The sequence below is a fragment of the Artibeus jamaicensis genome, unplaced genomic scaffold, assembly GCF_021234435.1.
Source record: "Artibeus jamaicensis isolate MK-2021 breed Jamaican fruit bat unplaced genomic scaffold, CSHL_Jam_final contig_793, whole genome shotgun sequence".
In the NCBI taxonomy this organism is placed as follows: Eukaryota; Metazoa; Chordata; class Mammalia; order Chiroptera; family Phyllostomidae; genus Artibeus; species Artibeus jamaicensis.
The window spans coordinates 4,942,097-4,956,915 of NW_026521975.1; the positions used below are offsets into that span (position 1 = coordinate 4,942,097).

The 14,819-nt window shown below is 41.6% G+C and overlaps 1 pseudogene; it reads left to right on the forward strand.

Annotated features, from left to right (window-relative positions):
- Positions 1-4,469: 4,469 nt before the first annotated feature.
- LOC119064941 (60S ribosomal protein L18-like) lies at positions 4,470-11,380 on the forward strand (annotated as a pseudogene).
- The last annotated feature ends 3,439 nt before the right edge of the window (positions 11,381-14,819 follow it).

Here is a 14,819-nt window from a genome sequence, read left to right on the forward strand (position 1 = left end):
AAATAGTGCTTTAAAATTTTTATTTATTTAATTTTAGAGAGAGGGGAAGGGAAGGAGAAAGAAAGGGAGAGAAACTTCAATCAGTTGCCTCTCATATACCCTCAACTGGGGATCTGGCCCGCAACGCAGGCATGTGCCCTGACTGGGAATCGGACCCGCAAACTTCCAGTTCACAGGCCAGCACTCGATCCACTGAGCCGCACCAGCTGGAGAGGAGCGAGGGGAAGTGTTTCATATCAAAAATAATCAATTAGATCATATAATGAGAAGAAAACATACCTTTATGTTAGAAATAAAATTTCCCCCAACACACAAACATCCACTACCTTTGTATAATCTTAGGATTTATATGAAAAATAATAAACTACCAACTTTATTGAGGGATATAAAGGATAACATGAGCAAATGACGAGATAATGTAGGCTGAATATTTGTGTCCACCCTGACGTCATATGTTGAATTTATTTGCTAAGATGCCTTTCACCAGATTAAGGACTAGGAAATGGCCAGTACCTTGTGCTCTTTCCCAATTGCCTGCTTCTCTCTCCTTCCAGAGTTATCCATAACCTGACTTTTAGGTTAATCATGTCCTTGCTTTTCTGAGGTTTTAATGTCTATGTATGTATTTCAAAGTATATATTGGTTTAGCTTTAAAAACTGAGGCGCAAGCACAAAATTATTTGTGTAAGCAAAGGGCAATATTGTCACTGTTAGATGAAGGCTCCAGGGAGAACGGACTGGTGTCAGTCTCCCTGTGAATTTGCAGAAGGCCATAGCTTCCTACAGGGCACCTGGCAGGCCTCTAGTATGGACCAGGTACTGGGTACCCAGCAGGACAACATCACAGGAATTGGGTGCTCTGTATTTTCTACTTCCAAGTTCACCATAGGGTATAGATCAATGTCCTTAGCAGATCCAGACAGTAGGGCATGGAAAAGTAGAGAAGAAAGAATGATTCCTCAGTTTTCTCTAGCCTGAACTTCTCCCTTACTCCAGACTCATACATCCATTTGCTCAATGACATTTCTGCCTGAATGTGTAATAAGCACATCAAATTCTATAGGTATCAAACCATTTTCTAATCTTTCTTCTCATGGGGTCATACACAACTCATTAATTCAGCTCTTTCATATTCTACATGTAATTTGTCAGCAAATTCTGTTAGCCCCACCCTAAGATTATGGCCAAAATTTGACCTTTCCCCATGTTCCCTGCCTCCACTTTGACCAGCCTGCCAATAATCTCTCCTGGATTATTTCAATAGGCGTTTAATATGTACACTCCATGAGGGCAAGGGTCTTGTCAGTTTCGTTTACTATTTATTCTCAGATAAATTTGTGGGATTCCTCTCTATTCTTGATCTCTGGGTTATTCCAAATGCTTTCTTATTTTGGGGGTTGTCAGATGTTCATTAATCCTTGATGTCTGCTAGTGTTTTAGAGTTGGGTCTATAGAGCTGTTTGGAAGCTCTGGCTGTAATGAGTGAGCTAGTTGACTTTGAGCTTCACTATACAGTGTTCTTGGTGGGTTTACTGTTGAAGAATCTCCAATTTCAGTATCTATTTGTTTTTTGTCTCTTGGGCTGAAAGATTTCCCAATCTTCTTCATGGAGGATAAGAGTCTGGTTGTTCATGTTCTGGGAGCCAGATGGAAAATGTTGCTGTTAAGGCTGGGGTGGGGACGGGAGCAGGGGCTGTGTCAAGATTGGGCATGCATTAAGCCCATCATTGCCTAATCCTTCTGTTCCTTGAATGGCACAGTCTCAAGTCTTTTTGTCCACAGGTACTCTTCAAAAAACAAACCTCCAGTCTTCTTTTGTGATTGGGGAGGGCAAATGCCCAGTGTGGGTCTTGGGGTAGAGCTGCTCCTCAAATGTCTCCTGCTTTGTCCTCCATGCCTATTAGGGTAGTCTTACTGTTGTGCCCACTGGGGTGAAAGCTGACCCCTCTGGAACTGAGAAGGAAACAACCTGGGCCCTGGGTTTCTTGAATTAATAATGAATAATGATAATAAAAAGAATGGTCAAAAATCCAAAGATTCCTTCTGTATGTTAAAAGTTCAGCTGCAGGAAGGGAAAAAAAAATGCCTTTTTCACACAAGGTCATATGCTTACCATAGAGGACAATAAACTAAGACTCAAAGGTCTCTAAGTTCTAATGTCCTTACCTCTAAGAGATAGATAAGAGATTGAACTCAAAATTCTGTTCCAGGAAAAAATATGATCTGCAGAAAAAAATAAAATGAAAGGTAGTAACTTTCCAGAGATGTTAAATATTAATACAGGTTTTGTCCCAAGAGACCACAATCCTCAGGTAAGCAGAGCTGAATAGACAAAGTAGGAGGTATAGGATGGTGGGTGTGATCATGCCCTCCCTGATGTGTCTCTCCATCCCCTGTCTCAGTCTTAGGAAACACACTCTGGGGACAACGTGAAGAAGGGGCTTGCTTAGCTGGGTGTGATTTCTACTCGGGTGAGCATAGAGTTAACAGTTCAGTTTCTTGGCCTAGCTTCATGACTTCTACTATTTACATCTTTCCCGAGAGACGTATTTTTACATCAGGAAAATACCTCTTATCTTACAGCAATAACCCCCATTAGTGTTCACCAACACTTAATTTAACATATTCTTTCACACCTCTCTGCCAGTTTCACAGATGCATAGCAACCAGTCATTGGAAGGAAGTTTTGTTCAGAGTGTGGGCTTTATGACCACATAGATCTAGATTCTATTTTGCTATCTTTTTACTACGTGACCTTGGAAAGTTACTTGGCCATTGACTTTCAATCTCCTTATTTATAAAGTGAGGATAACAATAGTCCCTCAACAATGATGCTGTCATCGTACCTAGCAACAATTAAGAAGGAGCTTTCTGGGAACAAAGGTACTTGTTCTTGACTTCAAGAACTCTGTCCCAGGAGTTTTGAGATTTCTATAAGTATATTCACCTCCTGGGCTTTTTGTATCCTCTCAGTTAGAGATAGAGCCTTCTGGGGTTCACTCAATGCTGCTTTCTTCAGGGAACCTCATCTCCTTGAGGTTCTGACTCCTTAACCACATCTCATTTGCATCCTCTCTCCTGGCCCAATTGTGTTGACAGAATTAGTGGGGAAATAGTATCTGGTATTTAGTAAGTGGTATCAATAGTTTGATTTGGGCTGTCTTTCTACAAAGAAATGAATGGATGGTTTTTCTACTCCTTTCAAATGGAAAACATAGGAGAATGATTAAGGCTCAAAATGGGAAAGAGAAAGAAAAAAAACACAGCAGGGTAGTGGACTAATAGCTAAAGGGCACTTTCCTGGCTTTTTATTAGGCAATTCCTCTTCTTCCCTTGTACCCCCATACATAAATGAGTACTGTTTGTGAACTTTTTTTTTGCCATAAAAACCCTTACTCCCCCAAAAAAGATAGGGATTTAAGAAATGCCAACATCCCTCAATATGTCCAAAAGGAAATTCAAGCTCATTTCAAGTCCAAAATGCATAAGGGTGACAATTCACCCTCATAGAGTTCTGATCAGGGGCTGGTGGAGTGATGGGGCAGCCCCCGCTTCAGCCTTGTGAGGCTGCTTGTAGAAGGGGACAAAGTTACCTCTTAAGAAAGAAAATCAAGTTCAAGACAACCACTTCCTTTAACATTTGTTTCATCTTTGCATAAAATTGAAAACAAACCCCAACTTTTTCCCCAAAAGCTTGTCTAGCTGCAAGACAGACTTTAAACATCCCTAAAATGTTCTCTGCCTGCATATTATATAGTTCAAGGGAGCCAAATCTGCCCAGGAGAGGACTTTGTATGGGAACTTTAACTTCCCATTTCATTTGACTTTTGGTCTTTAAAATACAGGTCAAATCAATGAATTTAATGAAGGCCGTTTAACACAATGGCCTTGCCTTGCATTTTGACCCACAGAAAGGGGAGGCAGTCCAGGTCACAAAGCTTTAGCAGAACTTTAAGTGGTTAGTACACAAATGTGACAGAATGTTTAGAATCTTAGAGACTTGCAAGACCTATTGACAAGCAGTTTAAAGTATTTGAAATAGCTGCATGAATGAACTTTGATAAGGTAGCACTATTGTCTTCCATTGTCTCTTTCTCTTCATATGAAAACTCCCCCAAAGGAACAAGAGTCAATGAATGTGAAATGTAGTGTCAGTTTTACTGGATTCTGGATGCCTTTGAGCCCTGTGGACTTTTTGTGGTGAGTTCATGCTATTTAAAAGTATTCTTCTCTCTGAGTTTCAACTCTTGCAAATGGTGACTTCTTAGTTCACTACCCACGCAAGTCTATTCCAACTGTTTTTATGCCATGAATAGCTCTTTAAGTTAAAAGAAGTGATGATTAATTTCACAATTTTTGCTTCTTCTTTATGCTTGGATTTTTCAAGGGGGAATGCATCCTCGCTCACTCTTTGGCTGAGTAGAAGGGTGGTGGACTGAACTTGCCACCTCATCCCAGAGGGAGGGGGAATGAACCACATTCTTCTAAAGCCTAAAGATGGTCCTCTTCATGCCAAGGGCATGGGCAGGTAGGTCCATTCCAGAAAACTGCCAATCACTTTTAATTGGCACTGCTAATCACTGGGAGAGAAGAGGACACTCAAATAAAATCTGACTAGAAGTCAAATTTTAAAAATGTGTGTAGGGAAGTGAGGGGTAGGGAGAGAGCCTTCTTCATCTAAACCAATGCCTTAGGAATTAGTGTGAGCCAGTCGCCCTGATTCCAAGGCAGGGCTGTTACCAAGGATCATTTATCTATACCTGTCTCTCTCCCTGTGTGTGTGTGTATTTTTTAAATCAGCAAATATACATTTTTTGAAGCTATATCTAAATACCAGTTCCCAAGGGCCTCCACCATTGTCTGAAAACATCCTTAGCCTGTTGGTAAGTTGCATGGAAACAGTGGTGGGATGCGAAAAGTCTACAAAGACCCCGTCTAAAGAGCCATGTGTTGGTTTCACAGGGTCTCATAGTTCTAAGATTTGCTAAATATGCTTTGGGGGGTTTTCTCAGTAAATCTCTATAGATGGATTTTATTGTATTTTACCCTTTTGTCTGTTTTTTTTTGTGTTTGAAATTTCTCCCTTATTCATTGACCAGTAACTTTCTGTCACCCATCTTTGACTTTTCTCCTTACATCTGCATTTAAGCTGTCATTTACTTCTGCCATTCCCTCCTCTCAATATCTGACAGCAAAAGCCTTCATGTGCTTTTATCCCTTTGTGTTTGCATTATGACATAACCTGTGCAAAGTGGCCCAGCTCCCCAATTCTTGTATGTAAAATTTGCAACATTTTTTGAGACGGGTCAGTGCCCATTTTTGGGATCCTTTTCTTTATCTGAGTACCGTGTTAAAACTTTTTGCAGATGTGGCCTATTCAGGAGCAGGCTGTGGCTGCATGCAGAGATGGGGAAAAGAAGAAAAGGCCTTCCTATTTTGTGATTGCCATAGTAACTCAAACATTGCCAGTGTGTTTGCTGGTCCCCCCGGCCACAGCCTGTGAGCTTGATTTCCTGTGCAATCAAGCCCTCTACTGGAGATCATGGCTCGTGTGACACAGGGTTCCACAGAGGACAGTGTGCTTGTTAGGCCTGAAATTAAGCATTTCACTTTAAAATAATACCCATTTGTATCCATTTTGTTCAACATAACAACAGCTGCTGTCCCTGGAATGACAGACTTGCCTTTTTAACCAAAGCTTCATATGACATTTATGAATGAGGCCGGTTCCATTCATTTGCAGTTTGAATTCACAGTAGTTATTTTTGCTGTTTTTTTTACCCTTCCCCAGCATATGGGTGAAATTCAACATGATTCAAGTAATTATATACACAGTTCATGAGGAGGAAAAAGACTGCTTTGTTCGTATCATCTCTTTTAAACTAGTTAGTAGGCTTTAGTTTTTTTTTAAGAAAGCAAAATATAGAAGATGAATTGATGGTAACTTTAAAAATGCTGATTGCCTCAAAATAGCAAGCAAAATGAAAAAAGAGGCAATGTTGTCACCAGGTTTTGTTTATTCATTTTGGATAAACAACTAAAAACATCAATCCAAGTTTCTCAGTGGGGAAGGGCCAGAGAGTCTTGGGCAGAACCTTCTGTCTGAAGTCATTGAAAAACTACAGCTCTGAGTTGTTGTGCTGCTTGCCAAGTGCTCAGGGCCCAGAAAAATGAACAAAACTGCAGGGCATTATGCAGGTGAAAATGCCTGATTCAGCTCAAAAGACCAAATGGCAATGCTTCCAGACTACTCTGTAGTTTGACAATGTTGTTAGTGTTAAGAAAAACGATCAGTGTTGTCACAATGTTAACCAGTAAATGCCGGTGATGTGTGAACAACAGCTAGATTGGTAGCTCTTCTCTTTTTCCTCCTCCTCTTTTTCCTTTTTCTTCTTCGTCATCATCACCATTGTCATCACCATCGTACTCCTTCTCCTCCTCATCAGGTTTAGTAAGCTCTGGCAGAAGATACCACTTTTCCATATCATGTCACCAAAAGTTTTCTATCTCAGCTTGAGACTGGAGAAGCAATAAAAAATCCACCTGTTTGAGCCTAATTGCCAATTTGTAAATCATTCAGCTAACAACAAGAATTTGACCCTGTGAGTTCAATGCCACTTAAAAATGCCCCTCTAATCAAAAAATAAAAAGAGTCTGAAAGGGTGATTTTTATAATCTGGAAGTTTTAATTTCTCTCAACATGTAAAAACATTTAGACAATTAAAATATCTGTCTCTAGTCACAAAATTTGGACAAGTTATTCCATTTTCCCTCTTTTACCCCAGTTGGTAGAAAATGAGAATGATGACTCCTAGTTAAGATGGTGGCATAGGTAAATATGGTACTTACATCCTCCCATACCATACTGAAATTACAACTGAACCACAGAAAAGCCATCATTTGAAACCACCTGAAATCAGCTGAATGGAAGTCCTACAACTAGAGATTTAAAGAAGAAGACATTGAGACTGGTAGGAGGGGCTGAGACTCAGAAAAGGCTAGTCCTATGTACATGTGTGGCAGATTGAAAATTGAGAGTGATATATTAGCTGTGGAGGTTCCACCAGAGAAGCAAGGGATTCCAGCCCATACCAGGCCCCCCAGCCCAGTGTTCCAGTGTCAGGAAGGGAGATCCCCATAACTTCTGGCCATAAAAACCAGCATGGATTGTGGCTGAGTGAGATGGAAGGCTTCTGGAGTCCTAGGCAGTTCCTCTTATAGGTCCCATGCACTGATTGACTCTGACTCACTCCCTCTGAGTTCCAGCACTGGGTTCCAGCACTGAATTCCAGCACGGGGGCAGTCTGAAAAACATCAGAGACACACTGGGAAACATGGAATTGTCTGGCATCAGGGTGAAAGCTCGGTGGTGGTGGGGGGTGCAGTGCAGCTTTCTGCCAGACAAAATGCTGCAGAAGCCATTGTTCCTTTTCTGAGACACCTCCTGCCCTCCCACAAAGAGCAGACAGGCAGGAGCCATGTCTGAGTCTCCATCAACCTGGCTAATAGTGTTTGCTCTACCTGGGTGATTTCCTGAGACCCTCCTCAGTCAACCTGCAGGCCCACCCAAGCTGTTTCCAGTGGCTTTTCCATATGGATGGCCCGTCTTGGTTCATACTTTAGACTTTTCTAAAATCACTCAAACAAGCAGCATCCAACTGTAGCAAGCTCCATAATTCTCCTTAACTGGCCCAAACCCTGGCATTACCAGCAGCTGACCTTGGTTCACAGGCTTGGCCATACCTGGGCACCTCTAAGACCAGTACAAATAGCAGCCATCTGCAGATCATTTTGTAGTTTTTGCTGGGTGGTCCTGGAAAAAACACAGGCAGAGGCTGACCTTGGCCTGTACCTCCTGGGAGGTCCCAGAGCCAAGTACACCCAGTGGACAGCTTCAGACCACATTGGAGCACCACCCAACCACCTATACAAGTGACACAATCAAGGGGCAGACTCAATAGGCACCAGAGCCCTGATGAAATAAGTCCAGCTCTATGGGATGGGCTACTGCACAGCTGATCCTTCATGATGGTATGTGGTTGGTGATTACAGCCACTTCTTGCAGCTGATAGGCCTGGGATTAAATTTCTGTCACTGACTTGTCAACAGCCATCAAGGCTCAACTACAACAAAGAGATGTACACAATCCGCACAGGAGAGGAGGGTTGCACCTGGAGCGCCCAGCTTGGGTGACTGGGGAGACTGTGCCAATGGACCCTCCAGAACACCTACTACATTAGGCCTCTCTACTAAGCCCAGGAGATGTACCAGCTGTACCTAACACATAGAAGCAAACACAGAGAGGCTGCCAAAATAAGGAAGCAAAATAAGATGTCCCAAGTGAAAGAACATAAAAAACTCCAGAAGAAGAACTAAACAAAATGGAGACAGGCAATCTATTAGATACAGAGTTCAAAACACTGGTTATAAGGATGAGCAATGAACTTAGTAAGAACTTCAACAACAGCATTAAAAAAACATGAAAACCATAAAAAAGAACCAGTTATAAATGAAGGGTAGACTAACTAAAATGAAGAATAATTTATAGGAAATTAACAGTACAGTAGATGAAGCAAAGAATTCAAATAGCAATTTGTAATATAAAGAAGCAAAAAACACCCAATTAGAACAGCAAAAAGAAAAGAGAATCTAAAAAAATGAGAATAGCATAAGGAGCCTCTGGGACAACTTCAAGCATATCAATATTCACATCAATGGGGTGCCAGAAGGAGAAGAGGAACGCGAGAAATTGAAAACCTATTTGAAAAAATAATGAAGGAAAACTTCCCTAACTTGGTGAAGGAAGTAGACATACAAGTCTAGGAAATGCAGAGAGTTCCAAGTAAGATGAATCCCAAGAGGCCCACACCAAAACATTTCATAATCAAAATGCCAAAAGTTAAAACAGAGAGAGAATCTTTAAAGCAGCAAGAGAAAAGCAGTTACCTATGAGGGAATTCTTATAAAACTGTCAGCTAGTTTCTCAACAGAAACTTTGCAGGCCAGAAGACATTGGCAAGAAATATTCAAAGTGATGAAGAGACAGGATCTACAACCAAGATTACTCTACCCAGCAAAGCCATTATTTAGACTAAAAGGACATATAAAGAGCATCCCTGACAAGAAGAAGCTAAAGGAATTAATCACTACCGAACTAGTATTATATGAAGTGTTAAAAGTTCTTCTTTAAAAAGAAGAGCCCTGGCTGGTGTGGCTCAGTGGATTGAGTGCCGGCCTGGGAACCAAAGGGTTGCTGGTTCAATTCCCAGTCAGGGCACATCCCTGGGTTGCAGGTCAGGTTCCCAGTAGGGAGCACATGAGAGGCAAGCACACACTGATATTTCTCTCCCTCTCTTTCTCCCTCCTTTCCCCTCTCTCTAAAAATAAATAAAGTCTTTAAAAAAATTAAAAGAAGAAAGATAAAATATAAACAATAAAGTGACAATAAATCAATAAATACATGTGAATCTAAAAAGGCAAAATAAGTCAACAAGCAGAACAGAAACAGACTAATAGATATGAGAACATTTTGATGGTTTCCAGATGGGGGGGTGATGGTGGGACAGGTGGAGAAGGTGAAGAGATAAAGAAGTACAATTGGTAGTCACAGACTAGTCATGGGGTTGTAAAGTACAGCATAAGGAATAAAGTCAATAATATTGTAATAACTATGTATGGTAGTCAGATTTATTGGGGTGATCACTTGGTAAGTTATACAATGTCTAATCACTGGCATGTATACTGATATAATATACTGAAACTGATATAATATTGTATGTCAACTATAATTAAAAAATAAAAATTATTTAAATTTAAAAAGAATGAAAAGCAGAATTAATAGGACAAATTTCAAAGGAAACTATCTTTCTTTGAGACCAACATCATGTTTGCCAACTCTTTTGAAGTTATCTATTTTACAGAAAAAGTCATTGTATCAGTACAAGGTATAAATTTAGGCTGGAAAATCTAAACTCACATGGTGGTTTTGATTAACAAGAAAATAATTAGGTATATTAATATATTTAAGCAACAATATGCAAACAAGCCTCCACTCATCAGCAGATGTGTGCGGGTGTAAGCACGCACACAATGTACCCAGATTACAGTCACGTGTAAAGTCTGAAGTAGAAAACATTCTACATCTTAAGTGCTTTAAGTGATGAGTCTGGCACACAGTAAAGACCACAATGTGCTAGTGATTTTTATTGTCCTAGTACTTCTGTTCATTCACTTATTCAAAATTCACTGGACACTAACTTGAGATGGACACCACTTGTAAAATGTAAACTCTCCAATAACTTATTTACTTAAGAACCAATGGGATTCTTAAAGTTAATGTTAACTGCACACACTAAAGAATAGACATTTCTTTAGCCACTCATTCATTTGTGCTGAAACTTTATAGACTTAAGTATTTCTCTCTGAATATATTATATATATTAGTATATATAAGCACAGTTCTAGGCACTGAGGCTAAATGATGAAAGTATCCCCGAGACTCACTGAACAGATGGCAGAACAGACGGTAGACAGCTAGACAAGACCACACTTCGCAGCAGTGTGGCATCAGTGAGTGGAGCACATTCAAGGTGTAAGGAAAATGCCTGGCTATGAAGACGGGAGGACATCACTCCGTTAAAGCCAGAGGATGACTATGCTTTGGAATTTGAATTGTTGGGGAGGAAGAGAGGCTAGGATTGAATAAGGATTGTAGAAAGATTAACCCAAATGTACAAAAGCATGAAGGTTTGAGAGGATGGGAGGCTGCCTGTAGATAAAGAAGTCAGGCTTTTTCTGCCCTCATGGGAGTCTGTTGTCACATGTGCCAAACAAAGACTGTGAGGTTTAGCACAAGGATCCCAAGAGCATGGATATCTACCTAAGGTTGTTGGTCAAGCTACACAGGTTTCTGGCCAGACAAACCAACTCCTCCTTCAACTAAGTGGTGCAGAAGAGGTTGTCCATAAGTCTCACCAACTGGCCGCCTCTGTCCCTTTTCTGGATGGATCAATCCACAAGATGAAGCTTCCTGGTCAAGAGGGCAAAACTGCTGTGTTTGTAGGGACTATAACCAATGACATGCATAGGCAGAAGGTGCCCAAACTGAAGATGTGTGCCCTTGGTGTGAGGAGCCCTGCCTGAAGCCACATCCTCAAGGCCAGGGCAAGATCCTCACCTGCAACCAGCAGGCCTTGGACTCCCCCAAGGGCTGTGGCATTGTTTTTCTTCCTGATCCTCGAAAGGGCCAAGAGATGCACAGGCATTTCCACCAGGCCCTGAGAACCCCTCAGAACCAACCCTATGTACATCCAAGGGCCTCAAGGGCCAGAAGTTCCAGAGCACAGGAGGCCCACGGGCCAGCCAAGGCTTCAGAAACTAACCCCAGATCCTACCTTGTTACTAAAAAAATTCTGTATGCTGGAGGAAAAAAGTCAGGATACTTGAAGTATTCCTTAGTTCCCCCTCTCCACAAATTTTTAAAATAAATCATTTATTTAATAACAGCAAATATTCATTGCATTCATATTACTATAAGCAAGTTACTTTATTAATAGAATAAAAAATTAATCACATTCTCTGCCCTCAGAAAGACTCGCAATCTAACATTTTAAGTCTAACAAGGTAAAAATATACATTCTGAAACTAAGAGGAAACTGTCTTTGGATTTTCTTAAACCTGGCTTTCCTGCCCTCACTTAAAAGCTTGAGGATTAACTATGGTCACTCCTAAGTAGGCCGAACTTTTGCTACCTGCAGTTTGAAAATGTGTTATGTCCCCTGGGTTCCCTCTGGGCTATGTAACACAGGATCATCCGTGACCCCAGGGACATCTTCTGGATGGGGCCTTATGGACAAGCCTTGGGCAGGACTGCATTTCTGTGGGTCTGCGGAAGCCTCCAGGACAGTGGTGAGACAGAACGGGGTAGGGGTGCAGCTCATGCCCAGGCCCAAGGTGAAAAACAGCAAGAGCCATGGGGAGCTTGGGAAGCCAGCTCCAGCCTTCCCTCTCCAGTTAATGTCTCTCTGTCTGCACTTCCCATGTCCTATCCTCCCTGCTCCCCACACCAACACACACACACACACCCCTCATTCTCAAACAAAGCCTTTTTACTCCTCAAGAACTTAGAATAAGCAGTATTATTCCTAATTTGTTGGTGTGTTGTTTTGTAATCACTTTTGTTAGTTCAAATTCACATAGTTAGCCCAGCTAGATCAGTGTTACTCTGCAGGGCTCTGAGAGGGGAAGGGAGGGAGAAATAGAGGGAGAGAAACATTGACTGGTTGTCTCTTCCATGCTCCTTACCAGCAACCTAGCCCGCAACCCAGGCATGTGCCCTGACTGGGAACTGAACTGGCAACCTTTAGGTTTGCAGCACAACACTAAATCCACTGAGCGACACCAATCAGGGCAGAAGATATTAATTAGTTCTTTACACTTTTAGCATCACATTACCAAAAGCTTTCCCAATTTGTGAACTGGAGAAACAATAAGATAATGCAGGGGAAAGAACATGTACAAAGGACACATAGACAAAACCAAAGCAGGGTAGGATCAAGGGAGGCAGGTAAGGATGGCTGGGGTGGGTGGGAGTGGTGGAAAAAAACACAAAATGAGGTAATGGATGTTTACTTAGGCTTACTGTGATGATCATTTTTTAATATATGCAAATATCAGATCATTATGTTATATGCCTGAAACTAATATGATATATTCATTATACTCAATAAAAATAATAACAAATAAAAAACAAAAAATTTCCCTATAAAAAAGAGAAATCAACCTATGTGACCCTAATTCTCAATTTGTAAATTCATGTCGGCTTAACAATTTGACATATGAATATAGTGTCATGTAATACATCCTACACTGTGCTCAGGATGAGTCCAGGTTAAGGGATGGAGGGCTGGACAGGGACTCGGAGAGGTGCGGACACAATCCCGTGTCATACCCTCACAACACCCTGCAGAGCACTTACAGAAATTGTAATGTAACTAATAATTTGGGTTATTGCTTCTGTCATCTGTGTCCCTTGCTAGAATTTAGCTCCATGAGGGAAGGTTTCTGTTTTCTGCTATATCTCCAGGGCTGAGCAAAGTGCCAATAAGACAGTGAATGCATCCAGCAACATTGCTGTTTCAGACTCCCTTCCTGCAGCCATGCGGCTGCTTCTTATCCCCATTGAGATTGTCTCTGGACATAACAGTTACTCACCCAGGTCTTGCTTGGTTCACCCACATTGCCTGCTATAAAGGCAACATCCATCCTCATTTCCTAGTCTACTCAGAAAGTAAATGGTTTTTCCCATTCTGCATACTCTGCATACCCCTCTGCAACTCTGTTCCCAGCTGCCCTAAATTGTGATAGGTCAGTGACATCTAAGATAAAGGCATTGTATAGATTCTGACAATTCTTACCCATCTGCAGTATCTCTAGAGCAGCACTGTCAGCCCCAGAAGCACATTATCACTTAACCAACTCTGGACACCCAGGTTGCACCCTAGGCCAATCAAATCAGGATTTTGGGAGGCCATATCCAGGACTAAATATTTTTTTAATGTCCTCTAAATGATTCCAACATGTAGCAAAGGTTAACAATCTCTCATCTGGAGGGTTGTAATAAACTCTTCCTATTGGATTTGGAGTTTTACAGATTCTGTGATCAGAAGTTCTTGGTGAGTTGGGATGCAAAGGGTCATGCGGTCTGTACTTTCCCTCCTCAAGGCCTCCCCAAAGAGCCATGAATTGGACATTTTCTCTCTAACCTGGATTGCTTTGGGAAGCAAATGATTATACCTTACAAAAGCTTAAAGCCACTTCTTTGGGATAGCAGCTGGAGATTTCCAAGAAAGTGGTGAGGGAAGCAGCCACTGAGGAAGGTGGATGTGGAGGGTAAATTTGGGAGGGTAGGGAAAAAGCCAAAGAGGCAACAAGATAAGCAGCTCTCAGAGAAAGGCTGCACAGGACACCAGGACTCATACCTTGACCTGTTTAATCTTGTTGACCTGAGGCAGCTATACTTAATTGAACCTATCTCACCTGGATTCTTCAGGCTGTGGGTACTAATGAGGTCACTGTAACAGGAAATGGTGGGAAAGGTTAACTGCTTCTATCTGATGACTGGGATGTCTGGGCATCAAGGGTGGGAGTCTCACCTGGGCTCAGAAGCAAGTCTATTCTTTCTGGGGCACCTCTTCTTTCAGGAATACCTGTGTCTCTCTATCATGCTGTGTACCCACCAAGGAGCCCTCACTAGTACGCTGTCCCTTTGGATGTCAGAGCTGCAGTGTGGTCATGGCAAAGATGGGAGCAATGACATTAGCAGAGGGCAACAATTTTCAACTTTGCAGAGGGGCCTTGGGGCTCACTACAGTTCTGGATAGCCCATGCTAAGGAAAAGCTGAGTGGGGAGATCCCCAGTGTCTAATAATTCAGAGCATCACAACTTCCATGATCTCATCTGTCAGGGTCTGTGTTAGATCTCATATTTACAAAGGCTTCCTATGCTAAGTACAAGTATGAAACCCTAAGGTGTCCACTCCACTTAATCACACAAGACACAGACGCTTATTGTAGCTATTGAGGAAAGCCCCTCGACTTCTCAAATTCTAGCTTCTGTATCTGTGAATTTGACCACTCTACTAACCTTATCTAAGTAGAATCGTACAGTACTTGCCCGTTTGTGTCTGGTTTATTTCACTTAGCATAATATCTTCAAGGCTCATACATGTTATAGCATGTGTCAGAATGTCCTTCCTTTTTAGGGCTGCATAATATTCCATTGTTTGGACAGACCACATTCTGTGTATCCGTGCATCTCT